This window comes from Haliotis rufescens, unplaced genomic scaffold (genome assembly GCF_023055435.1).
Source record: "Haliotis rufescens isolate VD_foot unplaced genomic scaffold, xgHalRufe1.0.p SCAF_41, whole genome shotgun sequence".
Classification (NCBI taxonomy): domain Eukaryota; kingdom Metazoa; phylum Mollusca; class Gastropoda; order Lepetellida; family Haliotidae; genus Haliotis; species Haliotis rufescens.
Genome location: NW_025964124.1, coordinates 2,754,200 through 2,773,485, shown reverse-complemented (window position 1 = coordinate 2,773,485; position 19,286 = coordinate 2,754,200). Strand labels below are relative to the sequence as shown.

Genomic DNA, 19,286 nt, shown 5'->3' with positions numbered 1-19,286 from the left:
GGGATGGGGATAGGGATGCGGATGGGGATAGGAATGAGGATGGGGATAGGGATAGGGATGGGGATAGGGATGGGGACAGGGTTCGAGATAGGAATGAGGATGGGGATAGGGACAGAGATGGGGATGGGGATAGGGATGGGGATGGGGATTGGGATGAGGAGGGGGCTAGGAATACGGATGGGGATGGGGATATGGGTATGGACTGGGATAGGGATGGGGATAGGGATGGGGATAGGGATGCGGATGAGGAGGGGGATGGGGAAGATGATGAGGAGGTGGATGGGATGGGGATAGGGATAGGGATGGGGATGGGGATGGGGATGAGGAGGTGGATGGGATGGGGATGGGGATAGGGATAGGGATAGGGATAGGGATGGGGATCGGGATGGGGATGGGGATTGGGATGAGGAGGGGGCTAGGAATACGGGATAGGGATGGGGATATGGGTATGGATTGGGATAGGGATGGGGATAGGGATGGGGATAGGGATGGGGACAGGGTTCGAGATAGGAATGAGGATGGGGATAGGGACAGAGATGGGGATGGGGATAGGGATGGGGATGGGGATGGGGGATAGGAATGAGGACGGGGATAGGGATGGGGATAGGGATGGGGAGAGGGTTCGAGATAGGAATGAGGATGGGGATAGGGACAGAGATGGGGATGGGGATAGGGATGGGGATGGGGGATAGGAAAAATTGGATGGGGATGGCGTTGGGTATGAGCAGGGGGATAGGAAGGGGAATGGGGAATGGGGATAGGGAGAGGGATGGGTATGGGGGTGAGGATAGTGATAGTGATAGGGATGGTGATAGGGATGGTGATAGGGATAGGGATAGGGAAGGGGATGGGGTTAGGGATGGGGATGGGGATGGGGATGGGGATAGGAATGGGGATAGGAATGAGGATAGGGATGGGGATAGGGATAGGGATAGGGATGGGGATGGGGATGGGGATAGGGATGAGGATAGGGATGGGGATAGGGATAGGGATAGGGATGGGGATGGGGATGGGGATAGGGAAAGGGGTGGGGATGGGGATGGGGATGGGGATGAGGATAGGGATAGGGATGGGGATGGGGATGGGGATAGGGATGAGGATAGGGATAGGGATAGGGATGGGGATGGGGATGGGGATGAGGATAGGGATGGGGATAGGGATAGGGATGGGGATAGGGGATGAGGATAGGGATAGGGATAGGGATAGGGATGGGGATGGGGATGGGGATGAGGATAGGGATGGGGATAGGGATAGGGATGGGGATAGGGGATGAGGATAGGGATAGGGATGGGGATGGGGATGGGGATGGGGATGGTGATGGGGATGGGGATAGGAATGGGGATAGGGATAGGGATGGGGATTGGGATGGGGATGGGGATGGGGATGGGAATGGGGATGAGGAGGTGGATGGGATGGGGATGGGGATAGGGATAGGGATAGGGATGGGGATCGGGATGGGGATGGGGATTGGGATGAGGAGGGGGCTAGGAATACGGGATAGGGATGGGGATATGGGTATGGATTGGGATAGGGATGGGGATAGGGATGGGGATAGGGATGGGGACAGGGTTCGAGATAGGAATGAGGATGGGGATAGGGACAGAGATGGGGATGGGGATAGGGATGGGGATGGGGATGGGGGATAGGAATGAGGACGGGGATAGGGATGGGGATAGGGATGGGGAGAGGGTTCGAGATAGGAATGAGGATGGGGATAGGGACAGAGATGGGGATGGGGATAGGGATGGGGATGGGGGATAGGAAAAATTGGATGGGGATGGCGTTGGGTATGAGCAGGGGGATAGGAAGGGGAATGGGGAATGGGGAATGGGGATAGGGATAGGGATGGGTATGGGGGTGAGGATAGTGATAGTGATAGGGATGGTGATAGGGATGGTGATAGGGATAGGGATAGGGAAGGGGATGGGGTTAGGGATGGGGATGGGGATGGGGATGGGGATGGGGATAGGAATGGGGATAGGGATGAGGATAGGGATGGGGATAGGGATAGGGATAGGGATGGGGATGGGGATGGGGATAGGGATGAGGATAGGGATGGGGATAGGGATAGGGATAGGGATGGGGATGGGGATGGGGATAGGGAAAGGGGTGGGGATGGGGATGGGGATGGGGATGAGGATAGGGATAGGGATAGGATAGGGATGAGGATAGGGATGGGGATAGGGATAGGGATAGGGATGGGGATGGGGATGGGGATGGGGATGAGGATAGGGATGGGGATAGGGATAGGGATGGGGATGGGGATGGGGATGAGGATAGGGATGGGGATAGGGATAGGGATGGGGATAGGGGATGAGGATAGGGATAGGGATAGGGATAGGGATAGGGATGGGGACGGGGATGGGGATGAGGATAGGGATGGGGATAGGGATAGGGATGGGGATAGGGGATGAGGATAGGGATAGGGATGGGGATGGGGATGGGGATGGTGATGGTGATGGGGATGGGGATAGGAATGGGGATAGGGATAGGGATGGGGATGGGGATGGGGATGGGAATGGGGATGGGGATGGGGATAGGGATAGGGATAGGTATGGGGATGGGGATGGGGATGGGGATGGGGATAGGAATGTGGATAGGGATAGGATAGGGATGAGGATAGGGATGGGGATAGGGGATGAGGATAGGGATAGGGATAGGGATAGGGATGGGGATGGGGATGGGGATGAGGATAGGGATGGGGATAGGGATAGGGATGGGGATAGGGGATGAGGATAGGGATAGGGATGGGGATGGGGATGGGGATGGGGATGGGGATGGGGATGGTGATGGGGATGGGGATAGGAATGGGGATAGGGATAGGGATGGGGATGGGGATGGGGATGGGGATGGGAATGGGGATGGGGATAGGGATAGGGATAGGGATAGGTATGGGGATGGGGATGGGGATGGGGATGGGGATAGGAATGGGGATAGGGATAGGATAGGGATGAGGATAGGGATGGGGATAGGGATAGGTATGGGGATGAGGATGGGGATTGGGATCGGGATAGGGATGGGGATGGGGATGGGGATGGGGATAGGAATAGGGATAGGGATAGGGATAGGATAGGGATGAGGATGGGGATGGGGATAGGAATGGGGATAGGGATAAGGATAGGATAGGGATGAGGATAGGGATGGGGATAGGGCATGGGGATGGGGATGGGGATGGGAATGGGGATGAGGATAGGAATAGGATAGGGATGAAGATAGGGATGGGGATAAGATAGGGATAGGGATAGGGATAAGGAAAGGGAAAGTGATGGGGGATAGGAAAAAATGGATGGGGATTGCCGTTGGGTATGAGGAGGGGGATAGGAAGGGGAATGGGGATAGGGATAGGGATAGGGACGGGGATAGGAAGGGGAATGGGGATAGGGATAGGGATAGGGACGGGGATAGAAATGGGGATAGGGATGGTGAAAGGGATAGGTATAGGGATAGGGAAGGGGATGGGGTCAGGGACAGGGATAGGGATAGGGATAGAAATTGGGATAGGGATGGTGATAGGGATGAGGATAGGGATGGGGATAGGGATAGGGATAGGGATAGGGATGGGGTTTGGGATGGGAATGGGATAGGGATAGGGATGGGGATAGGGATGGGGATAGGGATGGGGATAGGGATAGGGATAGGGATAGGAATAGGGATGGGGATGGGGATGGGGATGGGGATAGGGGTGGGGATGGGGATGGGGATGGGGATGGGGATGGTGATGGGGATGGGGATAGGAATGGGGATAGGGATAGGGATGAGGATAGGGATGGGGATAGGATAGGGATGAGGATAGGGATGGGGATAGGGGATGAGGATAGGGATAGGGATAGGGATAGGTATGGGGATGAGGATGGGGATCGGGATGGGGATTGGGATGGGGATAGGGATGGGGATGGGGATGGGGATGGGCATAGGAATAGGGATAGGGATAGGGATAGGATAGGGATGAGGATGGGGATGGGGATAGGAATGGGGATAGGGATAGGGATAGGATAGGGATGAGGATAGGGATGGGGATAGGGCATGAGGATGGGGATGGGGATGGGGATGGTGATGGGGATGGGGATGGGGATGGGGATAGGAATGGGGATGAGGATAGGGATAGGATAGGGATGAGGATAGGGATGGGGATAGGATAGGGATAGGGATAGGGATAGGGATAGGGATAAGGAAAGGGAAAGTGATGGGGGATAGGAAAAAATGGATGGGGATTGCCGTTGGGTATGAGGAGGGGGATAGGAAGGGGAATGGGGATAGGGATAGGGATAGGGACGGGGAACGCGATGGGGTTAGGGATGGGAATGGGGATAGGGATAGGGATGGGGATAGGGCTGAAGATAGGGATAGGGATAGGGATAGGGATGGGGATAGGGATAGGGAAGACGATGGGGTTAGGGATGGGAATGGGGATAGGGCTAGGGATAGGGATAGCGATGGGGATAGGGATAGGGATAGGGATAGGGATGGGGATGAGGATAGAGATGGGGATAGGGATAGGGATGGGGATTGGGATGGGGATGGGGATGGGGATGGGGATAGGAATGGGGATGGGGATAGGGATAGGGATAGGATAGGGATGAGGATAGGGATGGGGATAGGGGATGAGGATAGGGATAGGGATAGAGATAGGAATGGGGATAGGGATGAGGATAGGGATGGGAATAGGGGATGAGGATAGGGATAGGGGTGGGGATGGGGATGGGGATGGGGATGGGGATAGGAATGGGGATAGGGATAGGGATAGGATAGGGATGAGGATAGGGATGGGGATAGGGGATGAGGATAGGGATAGGGATAGGGATAGGTATGGGGATGAGGATGGGGATCGGGATGGGGATTGGGATGGGGATAGGGATGGGGATGGGGATGCGGATGGGGATAGGAATAGGGATAGGGATAGGGATAGGATAGGGATGAGGATAGGGATGGGGATAGGGCATGAGGATAGGGATGGGGATAGGGCATGAGGATAGGGATGGGGATAGGGCATGAGGATAGGGATAGGGATAGGGATGGGGATGGGGATGGGGATGGGGATGGGGATGGGGATAGGGATAGGGATAGGGATGGGGAGAGGGTTGGAGATGGGGATAGGGATGGGATGGGGAAAGGGATAGGGATGGGGAGAGGGTTGGTGATAGGGATAGGGATGGGGAGAGGGTTGGGGATGGGGATAGGGATGGGATGGGGATAGGGATAGGGATGGTTAGCGGTTGGGGATAAGGATAGGGATGGGGAGAGGTTTGGGGATGGGGAGAGGGATGGGATGGGGATAGGGATAGGGATCGGGAGAGGGTTGGGGATAGGGATAGGGATGGGGAGAGGTTTGGGGATTGGGATAGGGATGGGGAGAGGGTTGGGGATAGGGATAGGGATGAGGAGAGGGTTGGGGATGGGGATAGGGATAGGGAGAGGGTTGGGGATAGGGATAGGGATGGGCAGAGGGTTGGGGATAGGGATAGGGATGGGGATAGGGATAGGGATTGGGAATGGGATTTGGATGGGGATAGGAATAGGGATAGGGGTAGGTATAGGGATAGGGATGGGGAGAGGGTTTGGATGGGGAGAGGGATGGGATGGGGATAGGGATAGGGATGGGGAGAGGGTTGGGGATAGGGTTGGGGATGGGGATAGGTTTGGGATGGGGATAGGGATAGGGATGGGGAGAGGGTTAGGGATAGGGAGAGGGATGGGGAGAGGGTTGGGGATAGGGATAGGGATGGGGATATGAATGGGTGGAGGGATGGGGAGAGGGTTGGGGATAGGGATAGGGATGGGGATAGGGATAGGGAATGGGATTGGGATTGGGATGGGGATAGGAATAGGGATAGGGGTAGGGATAGGGATAGGGATGGGGATAGGGATAGGGATGGGGATGGGGATAGGGATAGGGAAAGGGATGGGGATAGGGATAGGGATGGGGATGTGATAGGGATAGGGATGGGGATAGGGATAGGAATGGGGATGGGGATAGGGATAGGAATGGGGATAGGGAAAGGGATGGGGATGGGGATAGGGATGGGGATAGGGAGACGGATGGGGATAGAAACGAGGATAGGGATAATTATAGGGATAGGGATAGGGAAGGGGATGGGTTTAGGGATGGGAATGGGGTTAGGGATAGGGATGGGGATGGGGATAGGGATAGGGATAGGGATGGGGATGGGGATTGGGATAGGGATAGGGATAGGGATGAGGATAGGGATGGGGATAGGGATAGGAATGGGGAAGGGGATGGGGATAGGGATGGGGAGAGGTATGGGGATAGGGATAGGGATAGGGATGAGGAAAGGGGTGGGGATAGGGATAGGAATGGGGATGGGGATGGGGATGGGGATAGGGATGGGGACAGGGTTGGGGATAGGGATGGGGATGGGGATAGGGATAGGGATAGGGATGGGGACAGCGTTGGGGACAGGGTTGGGGATAGGGATGGGATGGTGATAGGGATGGGTCTGGGGATCGGGATAGGAATAGAGATAGGGATTGGGATAAGGATGGGGATGGGGATAGGGATGGGGATAGGAATGGGATAGGGATAGGGATAGGATAGGGATAGGGATAGGGATAGGGATGGGGATAGGGATGGGGATAGGAATGGGGATGGAGATCGGGATGGGGAGAGGGTTGGGATTGGGATAGGGATGGGGAGAGGGATGGGAATGGGATGGGGAGAGGGACTGGGATTGGGAGAGGGTTGGGGATGGGGATAGGGATGGGGATAGGAATGGGGATGGGGATAGGGATAGGGATTGGGATTGGGATTGGGATAGGGATAGGGATAGGGATAGGGATAGGGATTGGGATAGGAATGGGGATGGGGATAGGATAGGGATGGGGACAGGGGTAGGGATTGGGATGGGGATAGGGATAGGGATAGGGATTGGGATAGGAATGGGGATGGGGATACGGATAGGAATGAGGATGGGGATAGGATAGGGATGGGGATAGGGATAGGGATAGGGATAGGGATAGGGATAGGGATAGGGATAGGGATGGGGATAGGGATGGGGATGGGGATAGGAATAGGGATAGGGATGGGGATAGGAATAGGGATTGGATTGTGACGGGGACGGGGATGAGGATAGGAATGGGGATGGGGATGGGGATAGGGAAGGGATGGGGATAGGGATAGGGATAGGGATGGGGAGAGGGTTGGGGATGGGGATAGGGATGGGATGGGGATAGGGATAGGGATGGGGAGAGGGTTGGGGATGGGGATAGGGATGGGATGGGGATAGGGATAGGGATGGTTAGAGGTTGGGGATAGTAATAGGGATGGGGAGAGGGTTGGGGATGGGGAGAGGGATGGGATCGGGATAGGGATAGGGATCGGTAGAGGGTTGGGGATAGGGATAGGGATGGGGATAGGGATAGGGATGGGGAGAGGTTTGGGATTTGGGATAGGGATGGGGAGAGGGTTGGGGATAGGGATAGGGATGGGGAGAGGGTTGGGGATGGGGATAGGGATGGGGAGAGGGTTGGGGATAGGGATAGGGATGGGGAGAGGGTTGGGGATGGGGATAGGGATGGGATGGGGATAGGGATAGGGATGGAGAGAGGGTTGGGGATAGGGATAGGGATGGGGAGAGGGTTGGGATGGGGAGAGGGATGGGATGGGGATAGGGATAGGGATGGGGAGAGGGTTGGGGATAGGGATAGGGATGAGGATAGGGATCGGGATGGGGAGAGGGTTGGGGATGGGGATAGGGATGGGATGGGGATAGGGATAGGGATGGGGAGAGGGTTAGGGATAGGGAGAGGGATGGGGAGAGGGTTGGGGATAGGGATAGGGATGGGGATATGAATGGGGAGAGGGATGGGGAGAGGGTTGGGGATAGGGATAGGGATGGGGATAGGGATAGGGATTGGGATTGGGATGGGGATAGGAATAGGGATAGGGGTAGGGGTAGGGATAGGGATTGGGATAGGAGTGGGGATGGGGTTGCGGATAGGAATGAGGATGGGGATAGGATAGGATAGGGATGGGGATGGGGATGGGGATAGGGATAGGGATATGGATGGGGATAGGGATGGGGATAGGAATAGGGTTTGGATTGTGACAGGGACGGGGATGAGGATAGGAATGGGGATGGGGATGGGGATGGGGATGGGGATAGGAATAGAGATAGGTTTAAGGATGGGGACGGGAATGGAATAGGAATAGGGGTAGGTATAGAAACAGGTGATGAGGTGAAATGAGGTTAAACGTCGTGTCCAAGAGTATTGCACTTATATAGCGACGTGAATGCACGTGTATGTGTGTGTGGCTGCTTGTACTAGTCCTGTCTGATGCCGATTTATAGTGCTAGCAGACAAGGATGCCATGCCGCAGTTTAACATGAAAACCCCACTCAGACACGGTATACTGACTCCGAGGGGACCAGTCCTTGTTTTAGCCCCTTAATGCCGAGCGCCAGAAAGGGTAACTACTTCTTTTAACGTCTTTTGGTATGACACTGCTGGGGATCGAACCCCGGGATAAGGATAGGGTTACGGGTGTGGCTAAGGTTAGGAATAGGGACAGGGATAGGGATAGACATGGATATGGACAGGGATATGAACAGGGATAGGGATAGGGATAGGGTAACGGATGAGGATAGGAATAGGGATAGGGACAGAGATGAAAGAGAGGTAGGGATAGGATAAGGAATAGGCATAGGAATGGAGATAGTGAGTGGAATAGGGATAGGGACAAGGATACGGACAAGGATACTAATAGGTTTAGGGATAGGGATAGGGTTAGGGAAAGAGCTTTGGCTAGGGCTAGGGCTAGGGCTAGGGCTTGGGCTTGGGCTAGGAATAGGAATAGGAATAGGAATAGGGACAGGGACAAGGATAGAGATAGGGACAAGGATAGGGTTAGGGATGGGAATAAAGGTAGAGACATGGATAGGGATATGGATATGGTTACTTTTAGGGATACGAATAGGGACTGAGATAGGGATAGGGATAGGAATAGTGATAGGAATAGGAAAAGGGATAGGGACAGGAATGGGGATAGGGACATAATAAACAGTACCGATAGGGATCGAGTTAGGGTTACGGATAGGGATAGGGATAGGGACAAGGATAGTGACAGGTCAAGAATACAAACAGAGATAGGGATAGGGTTAGGAATGGGGATGGGGGTATGGATAAGGATAGGGACAGGGACAAGAATACGAATAGGGATAGGGATAGGTTAGGAATAGGGATAGGAATATAGACTTGAACTGATATAGTCAATACAGGGGCCGCTTCACGCTAGATATTTTACCCCCTTTGGCCCTCCTACTTTCGATCAACAAGATGAACGCCCACAACCTAATAGTGAGGGATACTCGAGCCAACAAGACAACAATTGGGCAAAATGTGGCTCTAGTATTGTATTGGTAAATAATGAATGGGGCTTCTGCACATGGTGTTTGACAGGTGACTCCAGTACTCTGTGCTTCTATTGAACATATTTGACTTCTATGTTAGGTAAATTTGTACGTGTAGAATAAAGTACTCGGCCTCGGTCATGATTGGAAAAGTAAGGACCTCAGTGCGAAGGAAGTGTAAAAGTCAGACCTCCCGCAGAGAGTGACGATGACTTTTTGTTTCGTTTCAAGGAACCTGGAGAGATGTTATGTCCGCCTTTATTAAAAGAATACAGGCTTCTTTGGTAAGATTTCTTTTGAAAAATGGTAAACAATGAATCGTTTGTAAAATGGTTTATATATATGTACTAATCAGCGTCGGTCGAAAAAAGGAATGAATGCAGTCATATATTATCCTAGTACTTTTGTTGTATATCAAGTCATGTTGTAAATATTCCAAGATGTTTATTTCTTTCACTGCAGTAAGGCAGCAGGCAAGGAAACTAATGCATTCTACTTCACAGCACTGAAGAAACTGTCTATATTACCACTCTAAATACTGAACTGTACAGTTTGGATAATGTATTTATGCAGCATGTATGTATAACTACTATTTAAATGCATTCTCACTTTGGAGGATTGGAATCTGTTGTAATAGATTGAATTTGGCTCTTCAGTTTAATACTTTATTTAATTGAATTTCAGGTCACTGCAGTGAAGCAGTTCGGGTGTACAAGAGGTCTTGTTGTGCGTTGTCCCCGACAGAAAGAGAAACGTTGATTCTGAACCAACTGCTCAAACTTCTGAACCAGAATCAAAAGTTTCTGTTAACTGTGGAAAATGCAAAGACAAGCAGCATTCGTTAACTATTAATTTCAACTGAAATAAAGAATTGTTGAAAAATTGGTTTATTTTTTGTTGTTGAAGGATTAAGAAAATCAGATATCTGAAACGGGCTCCGATTTCTCGAAACAAACTTGAGAATTCTTACTCAGAATTTTTCTGACTAAATTTCTCTACATGTTTCCAACACTAAAGTCTGATTTCAACCTATACTGTAACTTTGTACAAAATATCACACCGAAGCGTTCATGTGGTCTTAATATGCTATTGTCGTAAATCCGGTTTTGACTGAAAACTTGGTTTGTTTCGAAATCAGGGCAAGGTTTTACTTTAAACAGTAAGACCCGATAAGAGGTCTTACTTACAAAAGTAAGACCCGGTAATAAGTCTTACTTTCAAAAGTAAGACCTGCTACTGGGTCTTACTTTTAAGAAGTAAAACCTCCAACTCAGCAAGAGGTCATTACATGAAATTCGAGTACTTCCAGTATAATGGGACATATCAATGATATATTATTTTTTATATTGACAGGTAACTCAATTACTTTATTGTTATTGAGCGTACGTGCTTCTCTGTCAGATGCATTCATGAAGATAATGTCTATTCCCTTTGCATAACAATAAAAGGAACATATACTAGCCACATAAAGAAACTCTGCACGGAGAAAATATACTCTGGATTGAAATACAACACAGCAAGAACAAAATGATGCAGAGGCTGTAGCAGCTGAATGATCGGAACATAAGAAAATGTCAACGGGACCTGAACAACATCTGTTACGATGACGTCAGAAGATCAAAATGGAGTAGGGGGTCAAACGACAAAGTCACAAAGTCAATAACGGGTATGACCACCCTGTGCGTGAATCACAGCAGTGCATCGGCGACGCATCGAGTCCACCAAATGGGCATGGAAGGCCTAGAGAATGGCCTGCCATATCCTCCTCAAATCCTGTGCCAATCACGGACGTTATCTGGAGGATGTGGAAGACGACGCAGACGGCGCTCCATTTCATCCCACAAATGCTCTATTGGGGAGAGATCTGGAAAATTTGCAGCCCATGGCAGTAACATGACATTGTTATGGTGAAGGAAATCCATTGCGACCCTAGCCGTGTGAGGACGAGCGTTGTCCTGTTGAAATGTCAACCCCGGGCCATGACGTTGAAGGAAAGGAATGACCACAGGCCTCAGAATCTGATCTCTGTAGCCAACACCGGTGAGATTGCCCTGAACAACCACCAAAGGGGTTAGGTCCCGTGCTGTTATCCCACCCCAAATCATCACAGAGCCACCTCCAAAACGATTCCTCTCCACAATACAGTTGCGTGCATAACGTTCTCCCAAACGCCGGTAGACACTGTGGCGCCCGTCACTGTGGGAAATGTTGAACCTCGATTCATCTGTAAAGACAACATTTCTCCACCATATTCGAGGTTGGCGAACATGATTTCGACACCATCTTAGACGGTTGACTCGATGACGGTGTGTCAGGATGGGACGTATGGCAGGGCGTCGTGGTCGAATCCCGTACTGACGTAAACGATTCCTGACAGTGTTGGGATTGCTACGGCGCAGTCCAGGAATTGTCTGGGACGTCGTTACTGCCGTTTGGAACCTGTGTCGGAGATGTGTAACTCGAATCCATCAGTCCTGTCTTGGCGTCGTTACTCGGGGACGTCCTGAACGTGGGTGGTCGGCAACGTCATTTGTGTTCTGATAACGCCTCACCAATGCCGATATCATGTTAAGATGGCATTGGAAATGTGTTGCCACCTGTTGTTGCCTCATTCCCGCTCGGATCATTCCAATGGCTTCATGACTGTGCAACTGTCAATCTTGGCATGATTTGCTTGTGATATGCTTGTGACTGCGCCTGAGAAGTTTTGAATTTTTGAATGACCACAGATTATGCTTTCCAAAGTGACAGCGAATTTTGAGTTGCACATGCTGTGAACAGCTGCACAGGATGCACGTGCAGTGACACATTGTGACGTCATATGACGTCATATCGCATGGCACGTGCATAAGCGCTTGAATGTCTCCAATAATTGCTGTGTTCAAACCTATATTTCATATATGGACGGTGTGCCCTTATATCTATATTTTCTCCGTGCACAGTTCCTTTATGTGGCTAGTCTAGTTAATACATAAACTTACCTCCAAAATTCCCTTGATTTACCGATACTTCACGATCAAGAACACTGTCAGTGTAGTCTGCGCCTGCGCCGTACACTGAGCCAGGCACACCTCCTCGTCCCAGTTTATAAACACTGAGGAAACATAAGGTATCCAATCAACGTGAACTGATCACAGCCACAAACCTCTTCCATCACACGTTCTAGCTATTAGTAGGAAAACAACCTCGCGATATTATGCCTACTCGTTTAGTGCGCGGTGATAGGCTGTGCACAGGTGCGTCCAATGACAACATCCCGTGATTGCAGATTTGAATAAATACTGCCTCATTATGAATCTTGGTCTGTCAGCACACCATCCATGCCCTTTGGTCTCAGATTGTCTCGCATGTTGGAAATTTGAATAAATACTGCCTCATTATGAATCTTGGTTTGTCAGCACAACATCCACGCCATTTGGTCTCAGGTTGTCTCGGGTGTTGAGTCACAATTAACATGCAAAGTCAGCTGAGGAGCTCATATATATATGTATAGTAAGAATGAGGGCTTATGATTATGTGACCTTTCACGCCGTATAGAATCAAGACTCTCGTGACTTTGACATTTTGAATTTGGCCGATGTTTAAGATGGTGGACTGAGACATTATAAATGTACCCACTGTTTTAATAAACCCCAAAGATATTGCTTAAGTATCTCCCTTTGTTTGTTACCCGCAGAACATTTGCACTTACAAGTACGTTGCAGAAGTTATTCAAAGTGAACATATCATTTTAGTTTCAACATTATTAGTAAACACACTATTGTGTCACTGGATTGTCTTGTCCAGACTGTTTTCAGACTGCCTTGGAATGCCGTGTGTGATGTTAGGCAATATACAACCATTTACTTGTTTTATGCAAGTTCTGTGATTGTCGAGTGCTATCGGTGGGGTAAGACATTCTTCCCTTTTCGCAAACTTCTGGTGTTATCACTGATTTCAGTGATCTATTCATATAATTTTCACCACAAATACCTCCTCTCATTACAATGTGCATATTACGCCGGTACTCAGTTGAAGACATAACAATTGAACCTGTCAATAAACTTGATCACTCTGCCGTCTTCCTCTTTATCTAGATATTTTCTTAGCTCATAAACTGATCTACAATTTTTCTTGAACAAGTTCATGAGCTTACTTTATGTGATTTTAATGAACAGCTCATGCTTTTAACGTTAACAGAGCCAGAACCCCACAATGCCATGCCAGGAATATTTCTGCTCAAGAACATCACCTGCACACACATGTTTCATGCGCTCACATGGACGATGTCACAGTGCAAGAGGAATGGTCACACCTAGACTGACGTGTCTAGACCTGCTTCTGGAGCGGTAGCACGATCACGAAGACCCTCTTGATCAGCCATCAACTATGTGCAAGTTCCATCTGGGAGAGGAGAAGAACTTCCGACTTGGCACCATGGGGGCTACATGTGAGCATTGGCCTCTTTATAGGAACTCACCCAGTTCTTAATCGACTTCCCAAAATGAGGTTTATCAATTGTACTGTGAGCTGTAATGGAAGCACAAGCCTAAGAATGTGCTATAGGCTTCGGACACAACAGACAATTCAGACGGAAAGTCATGCATCTGATATTTCCTCACTCACTCACGCCTAAGATTGAAGCACAAAGCTTTTCAGGTCCCTGCCAGACTTTATTGCCAAGAATTAGTCATCAGGCACAGACATTACACTATCGCCTGTGGATTATCCAGACAGACCATTGTGTCCTATCACAGCTCTGAAATATTGCATCACATCTAACCAAACTCACAGTAAACAACGCTTTATCTCTTGAAAGCCTTCATCAGAAAGGGATATAACAAAGGCTTCAGTGGCAGGATGGCTTAGAGGAGATCTATTTAGTCAAACTTATTTAAACATTTCAATAATTGTACAAAGTACATATTTACACCTAAAAAGGTCGTATGTGGTTTCCTTGATATCTAACACAATACCTCATCTCATGTAGATTAATGCACTGTAAACAAAGGGGCGGCGAAAAGCCGGGATTTCGATATGCACACTAAAACGAAATTGTCGCATTAAATATGCCCTTCGATATGTGCCGTATTTTGGTCAAAACAGTGCGTGTTCAGTACTTGAAATAATTATCCACCTTGATAACAAATGGCATGACTCAGTGGAGGATTTTGCATACAAGCATCGGACCACTTCCTTGTCCGACGTCACGTTTTATTGAATTCAAAGAAACTGGTTTTAATAAAAGCAGAAAACATGTCACCAAATATGGCTGGCAGTTATGTTAAATGTATTGAGTATGTGAAACTTCTGAAACACATTTTAATGGCATAACACTTTAAGGAATCTTTCAAAGTTGCCCGAAAACACTTAAGACACTGCTTATTACTGTCTACAAACTGAACAATTAGGGGAATGATGTTGGATGATATATGAAATCTCCCCCTCGTGTCTTTTGATATCACGCTTCATAGTTTTTCCACTTTTATCAACTTGTGTTGATATGTTTGATATCAGGTGAAATTCTCTGTGTAGCAACGACCGCCTGCGTGGTCTTGTGGTAGAGCGTCCGCGGCCGCGTCATACCAAAAGACGTTAAAAAACTGTACATGTTACCTTGTCTGACGCTCGGCATTATGGGGCTAAAACAAGGACTGGTCGGCTCGGAGTCAGTATGCTGTGTCTGAGTTGGGTATTCACGTTGAACTGTGGCATGATCGCAGTGGGCTGGCACAATAAATCGGCATCATGCACGTCGCAATATAAGTGCAATAAGTGCAATAATCTTGGACGCGACGTAGAAAAACCCAATTTCACCTCACCTCACCTCTATGTAGCAGCACTCTGCTTCCATATGCTCTAGTGAACCGATGATGTACATGCTCTTCAATATTGTATGAAGTCCGACAAGTAGTACCAGGGGTTACCGCATGGACAGGTGCCAGATGCATGTGCAATACGTCAGAGAGGGTTTGTGTATGAGGCAAATTCAAATTCGTTTCCCTGTTTTGTTATAGCATAACTCATATAATCTTATTCTATCAAAGTTCATTTAACATTTCGAAAGACATGATGTTGTAAATCTTTGTAAAATTGTTTGTACTTTAAAAGTCATATTTGTTCAAATGTTATGTCCCAAGTTGACGATTAATAGCATTTTACAAGTTAAGACAATCACAAATTTTCGACACAAAATCCCAGAAATCGTTTCCTTTAAGTATTTCACAGTCTTCAGTTGAAAATTAATAAACATGATCTAACCTTATTTAACTTTTTTTTTCGGCAATATTTTATTACTCCCCTCCATCTCCACCCTCAAAATATAATTATTGTCCCTCAAACCTGACCTGTCCTGACCTCTACCCATGTGACAAAACGCTGTCATTGTCTTGTCATTCAACTTACTGTTTCTTATAGTTGTCTCTTTGTCTAGCCAATGACAGGGATGGTCAGCAGATCTTTATTTATTTAGAGAGACTGTCTCTCATCAATTGAGTATACATACCATATTTTCTCGCGTATAATGACACAAAGTTGTGTGAAGCGGGGTGCGCATAATCCTTGTCATAATGAGCAAAGACAGTGAGCTCGTGACTCCAGGAATACCATGTCAACAAATCCGTACTGAAGTACACAATTTTAATATCATGTCATGGTAATAAAGACGTGCTCATTGTATATCTGGACGTGTAATCTATTTTGTTAAGATATTAATTCAATGTTTAATACATTAATTTCGGTGAAATCATGCGAGAAGTGATCGGCACATAACTCATCGTTATCTGAAGCAACCACAGTCAGATTAGCGCTATTGATGCCTTGAAACAAACCAGAGGTGACGGAGAAGGGATACACATATCATAAATGCCATATTTCTACAAAAACATCCAGCGGTGGTATAAGAGCAGAACCAAGTGCAAATAAATTATATATGTTCATCAAGACATCTGAAAGCTGGTTAACTATTATCAGGATTATGCAAAACGATTTTGATGTGCTCCTCTTCTCCTCTTCTCCCTTGTCGAACATTGGCTCATTGGTCTAAACTGGTCATCGAAAACAAGATTCACCTTAATTGTTTATGTAGCAGGGAAATATGGTAAGTAAATCAGAATAATACAACAATTGTCGTTTCATTTGACTTAATTGTCAGAAAGCTGGGGCAGGTACTGTCCACACCAATAACATAAGCACACGCCTTTTACTTTGCGACAGTGTCATAGGATCTGCAGTTGGAAAAATTCAGAATGGTTAACCATTTCTTTCACCAAAACGTTCTCCAAAGAAATCCCAGGATATATTATTGTTGAATGTTCAGAAGATGTATGTGGTGAATGCATGACACAAAATAAAGTGTAAATGTAACTGTAATATGGTTGTTTAGGACTTCATGATACTGTGTATTGTGAAGTGGACCAATAAAGAGAGAAGGTTACCCTACACTTGTCTTCCAAATTTATACGTTCAGGTTTGTTATCGTTGGAGAATTTGAAAACCATATTATATTTTTGTAAGCAATTATGACCAAAGTTAAAGGTAACTAAAACTGTACATTTATGTTGTTCTCAATAGCACACAGCAATTTGATTTTGAGCGAAATATGATTTTCGGTGGCTATTTTTGGCATTCTGATAAGAAGCATGTGTTTTTGTCCTCCAAATTGAAAGTCGTGCAGTTGTTGTGCCACTCTGAGAGTATCAACAGGACATTCTCTTATCATTGCAATCACCGGCAAGGGAAATACCAAATTATCCTGAATATTTGTTTGCTGAAATATGGTAAGACTTTCCTCTTTCCTCATTGACAAATGGTAGACAAAGAGCAGCAACAACTTCCCCGAAGCAACAGTTGACATTATGTTACGTTTGATTAAGATTTTGTGATAAGAATAGTATTCACAAACAATAATCAATGTACATTGTTTTCCTTCTTTTTCTTCCTCGTGTACAATTTACATTGATATTAAAGGTCACTTTCAGTTACTGTTTGTGTTGAAAGGAGTAAAGTACGCCAAAAAGATTGTTGAATATTTTATTATTTCAGAGCGATTAAGGTTGTTTTACCAATTTCAAAATCCAAAATGGGATAGAATTTAAACAAAAAAGACGGGAAGAGTCTCAATCGAAGAACAAAGTGAATGAATTAAGACGTAAATGGATAGTAAACCTAAAATCAATGTTTTTTTAAAGGCTACTTGTTTGGAATTTGCTTTACAATGATTTTTTAAACTGATGGATTTTCAGTTAGTTGTGTTCTTGAAAAGTTGAAAAACATGCTTTTGTTTTGACCTAGCACTTGTTCCATAAATACATGTTTTGGGATGATTTGAATGTCTGTTTGTGCTTCAGCCATGTATGACGTTGAAAAGAATTGTATTTCCAACACACGTTGTTATTCAGACTGTTGCGTCATAAAAACTCGAGCGAATATATTATGTAGATTCTCAGCTATTCTGTCTTAACTACCATTTCCACGAATCATGAATATTGATGGCAGCCATACAAAAAGCTGTCTCCAAGCTAGGAATCCCCACTTCCTTGTGAGCATGTCCATTAACTCGTGCTTAAACCTCTTGTTGCATCCTTGTTGTAAAACCGTTGTTGCATCAATGTTTTGTCGTAAACCATGCATTTTAATTGGAAATTGAATGTGTTTTAAAGAAATATGACTGTAATGTAGCAGCTGCATTTAAGACTATTTCAAATTGTGTGATTCCGGGTGAGAGTTATTCATGGTGATTCAAGGTTATTAGTGTATGGACGTATTCCATCACATTGACCTGTGTGGTTCAACAATAATCTGTAGATTGACTGGGAATGAGCCGGCTGATACAACGTGACTGCCAATGTAAATGGCATAGGACTGACATGGGTGATTCGTATTGTTTGCTGTCAATTTCATCATTTTTGGAAATGTGATAGTTGTGGCCCTGACACTGTGTTCTTGAATTGTGCGTGGCCCTGATACTGTTTTGCTTAACTGTGCATGTTCTGAAATGGATTTCACCACGTTTTATAAGCTCCTGTGACTAAATGTCTGCACTGTGACTTTGCAGTGCTGTCGCGTCATTTGATTGTCAGTTTTCATGGCCTGTGGAAAGTAGGGGTGTTTTGGGATCCCCTCCTTCCATATCCTAACTGTTAAAACAAGGAAATTGACCCCCACAAAATAACATTGTTACAAGGTGTTTTTCTTCAAATAAAAATCAGGCTGATAGTATTCAATAAAAACATATCTGGTTCTGTCGCTGTAGCTGTAAAACGAAATCCCAGACCCACCCATCCCCTCTCCTAACCCCGGGCTAACACCCTCCCTCCCCCCCCCCCCCCCCCAACCAAAAATACCAATGGTCTATCTGTTAGCCAGAAACCCCACAGGGAATGTTTGTCAAAAGGAGGACAATACACATGTGCACCTTTACTTCCTGCTCTACCGATCAACTGAAATGAGAATTGCTGCTATCAACACTTAACGTTCTCTGTATTGGTTGTGATGAATTCTTCAAACAAGTTTAAACTATCCTAAATTGTCAATCGTTAATATAAATAAATAAGTACATATTGTTAGTACACACGGGATGGTAACTGTTTTTTAAATTCAGAATTGCTTTCATAAACTTTTTACAGTCGACCACTTATACTTTTTCATATTTGTAATGTTACTGTCATAACATTGTATCCACACCAAGTTACACGAGAACCTTCGTTCGTTCGTTCGTTCGTTCGTTCGTGAGTCCTTCAGTCAGTCAGTTTTTCATACACAGTGCCTTCATAAGTTAGTGGGAAAATTTCACAGTCCCTTCACGAGTGAGTGAGTGTGTGAGTGGAGTTTACATACACAGAACCTTCACGAGTGAGTGAGTGTGTGAATGGAGTTTACATACACAGAACCTTTACGAGTGAGGGAGTGGAGTTTACATACACAGAACCTTCATGAGTGAGT

The 19,286-nt window shown here is 47.0% G+C and overlaps 1 protein-coding gene across 1 annotated transcript in view; it reads right to left on the bottom strand.

Moving 5' to 3' along the window:
* Positions 1 to 12,492, bottom strand: part of LOC124128384 — a 49,705-nt gene extending 37,213 nt beyond the window's left edge. Inside the window, exon 1 of the mRNA XM_048382736.1 lies at positions 12,347 to 12,492. The gene's annotated coding sequence lies outside the window, so the exon portion shown is untranslated. The remainder of the gene's footprint in view (positions 1 to 12,346) is intronic.
* Positions 12,493 to 19,286: the final 6,794 nt, after the last annotated feature.